Below are 4,401 nucleotides of genomic sequence, written 5' to 3' on the forward strand. Positions count from 1 at the left end.
ATAGGAAATAATTATCTGTTTCCAAAAAGAAATATATCTTTTATAAAAAGTAGAAATACAAGTACTATGTAACCATGGAGATATGTCATGTGTATTTATGTTATATGCACCTATTTAATTTATAATTTATAGGTCTGCTTTCACATTCATTTTATATTGCTGCAGCTAAAGGTTCAGCCAGGCTAAATATAAATAAATAGAATTAACACATATCTAATCTGGGTGATAACAGATTTTTCACTGGTGTGAATATCAAACAGGTAAGTGTACCTACTCTTTTGTTTACCACTGTATCAGTGGATATGACTACCAATTTAAATATTAATGAAATGAAAGAAGTCTGTTGTTAATAATGATGTCACTCTTTTAATAGTCCAATAGATTTGTGAAATTGTAGGTGCCTTAAAGGCATGTAGATGTCTTAAAATGAGAAGTCCTGCAGGCAAGCTTGAGACAATTATTGCATATCAAATTAGCTGTGTCATGTCCTTGTCACTTCAAAACTCTTAGGGTAGAGCTGCTGTCCTACAAATGCCAAGGCAGTAAAGGTAACACTGACCTCCTCCATAAAGCACGTCAGCAGAAGTGTTTTGGTGGCGTGAATGGACCCCAGTGGAGCTCTGCAGTGGTGATTAATACTGAGTCAGGAGCCATAATTCTGATGAGCCTTTAATACAGTAAACCAGCAGAAGTAGTTAAGGGCATTGTCTGAGAGAAACGGAGAGGAATTTAATCAAGTTGCTAATATACTTTGACCAGGACTCTCAGGAACTCTTAACTGGAAACACAGTCTTAAAGGGATTGAGACATTTCAGCTCATGGCTCTTAAGGGGACAGTTACTCTTACAACTCTGCTGAAAGAAGAGAGCAGTACCTTGGTAAACATCCATCACTTCTGCAAGGAAAAATAATATTTTGCATTCTCCCGAGTATTCAGTTTGGGTTACATGTAAGCTATGGTTGTGATCTGATGAAGGACAGAGGACAGAAAGGCTGAATTTATGAAGACTAATGTAGTTTAGGAAAGTTATTTTCCCTTCCTAGAGTCAGCATTCCATGGAGAATTTTGCGCAGGGAATATTCAAGCTACAGCCTCCTCCCTATTGCCAAAAGAGATTTTGCAACTGAACATAAAACACTAACAGGGACTGTTGCAGGCAATGCATTGCCTCTAATACTGAAAGCACTGCAATCCTGAAATGTGACAGCACTGCAGATCCTGAGCCCTGGCACTCATCTGGGTTGCCAACAGCTTATGGGTTAAAGTAATAACTGCATTCATTTAAACTTACTAACTAATTATACTTGGATCTTAATGCCCAGAGATGAATTATTCTCCTATTATTCCATGTTGGCCAATACAAAACAGCATAGTGGCAAAGAAAAGGATTCAGATCTGTCAGGAGCATTGAAGCACATTAAAACAGATATATTTTGTAAATCCAGTAGCATCTTTTTGCTAATTCCATGAGATAATATACTCACACATGCAAAACCAGCCAGTCATTATTCACTGATACTAACAACACATGAACAACAGGCAGACTTAGAGACATTTTCTAGAGCAGCCTATACCTTTTGTTAGAAGATGTTATTGATCCCCAATAGACCGTAAATCAGAAGGGGATCCTAAACCAGTTCTATTTCTGTTCTTGGAGTAATAATCTAATTAAAGTGGTACATCCTTATCAAATTCTTTCATGCTCTTCTCCATTGAACATCCTGTTGGTTTATATAGAGCACCAATGACTCACTTCTTGCTATATACAGCATTGTCTCAAAAATAATTTTACATCTTGAACTACTAAAACTTTACTGAAGTCAGCAAGTCTTAGAGTCATTGGCAAAATTTTCAGCTAAGATCTACATTAAGTGATCTGTATACAAGCAATCTCTATGTGACCTCTACAATATTCCTGTAATGCTGTAGAAAGAGATACCCTCAATGGATTTTAGAAAATGAGAGGATTTGTATGAGGTTTTGCATAGAAAATTTTATCTATTTAATAAATAAATCAATCTACATGTCTGTGCTTTCAGGAAAACCAGACGACTCCTTGTATGGCTGAAGTTTTGCACGTCAACCGTGTGTCAGGATCCAGTGTCTCTGACCAGCTTTTTTTATAGACACTCTGTGCATGGAGGGTGTAATGTTTAATGTCAGATACACTTTTCCCATCATTTCATACAGTTCTTTATCAATGTTTGATAAGTGAAAGTAAAAGCAATTGTTCAAGGGACTTAATTATTGTCAGAGAGCAGGAAGAGCCTGTCTCACCAGGGGGACAAGCAGGAGCTGAGATGACTCCAGCACTGACAGCATCTTACTGAGGGGACACAGCCCTGCAGAGCTGAGCCAGTGTTGGTGAACTGGCCATCAGATGGCCCAGGCAGGGCACGGGGATGATCTGGATCATCTCAGGGAGGCATCCAGGAACAAATGGGCCCAAGGCCAGGGCTGGAGACCAGCATTCCTACTGGCACTCCGGCTGCATTAGGAGAAGTGTTGCCAACGCAGGTAGAGGGAAGTAATCCTTCCACTCTGCTCAGCACTGGTGAGATCACACCCGAAGTGCTGAACTCCCCAGTACGGGAGAGAGATGGACATACTGGACAGAGACCAGCTAAAGGCCCCTAAAATATTAAGGGACTGAAATGTGTCTCCTGTGAGGAAAGGCTGTGAGAACTGGGGCTGTTCACCTGGAGAAGAGAGGGCTAAGGGGGAGTCTTATCTATCAATGCATGTAATTATCTGAAGGTAGGATGCAAAGAGGATGGAGCCAGATTGGTCTTTTGATTTTGTAGGTGTCATTTCCTTGCTTGCTGGCAGACTGAAAAAGCTGTCAACTGAAATAAGCCTTATACAACTGAATGACCTCATAAAAAAGAAAGGTATTTTTTTACATTGATTCTGTAAATCCTGACCCACTAAGCTGGTCCTGCCAACACTGAGACCTTTCATTGTTCTACATTCTGACAGAGAACCTTCTTTAAAGCTTCCTTCAGTGCCTAGTACTACCATCAGAAAATATCTGGAAATCATTTAGAAATCTATGAGACTTTCAATCACAAAAATTCCTTCTAGCAAGTTTTCTCTCTCATTAAGACAAAATTAAAATTTATTCTACATTAAAAGTTATATTTCCTTCAGTTTATCATAACTGATTCTACACCTATTTACCATGACCTTTTAATCTCTTAAAATGAATCCCATACTTTCTATTATTCTCTGTAATGTTGATGTTCTATGAAGCCTGTACTGTATGTGTGGTCAGATTTGGACTAGGTTGATTTAAAGGCTTCTGGAGATCCTTAAAAACAAAACTAAAAAAAAAAAAAAAAAAGTTTTGATAGGAAAAATAGAGAGACTTTTGCTCTTTCAAGATTCACAACTGAGAAGCTCTTTCACCTAAACTTTGATCAGCAATAAGACTTGGGTCTATTTTGGCTGACGTATATCTACTTTGCAATATACCAGTTATCCTCCTGAGTGAAAGGTGAAGAGCAAATTAACACTAATCAGTCTTATTTTCCTAGAGACAACTGATTGTGGGCTAAATCCACAGGGTAGGAAAACTCACCATCTTTGTTAAAGCACAGCATAAAAGAAAAGTCCAGAATCAAACAGAATTTGTCAATGACTGTAATTCAAAGCCGAAAGTTCTCACACCTGAAGAAGAAAAGACCTGGATTTGGTCTCCTCTGCTAAAACAGCTTGTATACTTTATATTCAATACTTCTGATTTAAATATAACAGCTGGTCTAGGAGTTCAGGTATCAGAGTCCAAATCTTAAGCAACATTTTAGGGTTGAAAATCCTTTCTTGTACTAACCCATAGCATTTTTATTTGGTTGGAGTAATGACCTGAGAAAGAGTTGCTGCTGCAGCAGCACTTTTCTCTAAGTTGCAATTGTGGCTTTGTATCCAACTTTTCAACATGCAATTAACAGTGAAGAAATAACATTTGTAGTATTTTCCTAATGAAATATACTGGATTCTACAGTTTTCAATGGGAAATTTCTGATCTTTCCTAAGGAGGATTTTCAGTTCATACTTGAAGGGAGAGGAAGCTTAGCATGACAACATGACAAGAAGAAATGGTCTGGAACTGTGATGTAAGGTCTATTGAAATATTGGAAGATAATGGGTTTGTTAACCATGGAAGTAAGTTGAAATTCTGAAAGCACTATATGAATATACAGCTTGTCTGACACAGGCAGCCTCACTTGTTGTAAAACAGGTGTGCACTGAAGTAAAACTAGACAGAGGTACAAATACTTGAGTGATTACACTCTGATAGACATTCTAAGTTTTTATGAGTGTTTCCTATAGATTTACCAGTGAGATAAATGCCTGTGTCGGCTCTAGTATGTGCTGACTTTTCATTTTCAAATAGTTTT

Source organism: Chiroxiphia lanceolata, chromosome 2, assembly GCF_009829145.1.
Source record: "Chiroxiphia lanceolata isolate bChiLan1 chromosome 2, bChiLan1.pri, whole genome shotgun sequence".
Classification (NCBI taxonomy): Eukaryota; Metazoa; Chordata; class Aves; order Passeriformes; family Pipridae; genus Chiroxiphia; species Chiroxiphia lanceolata.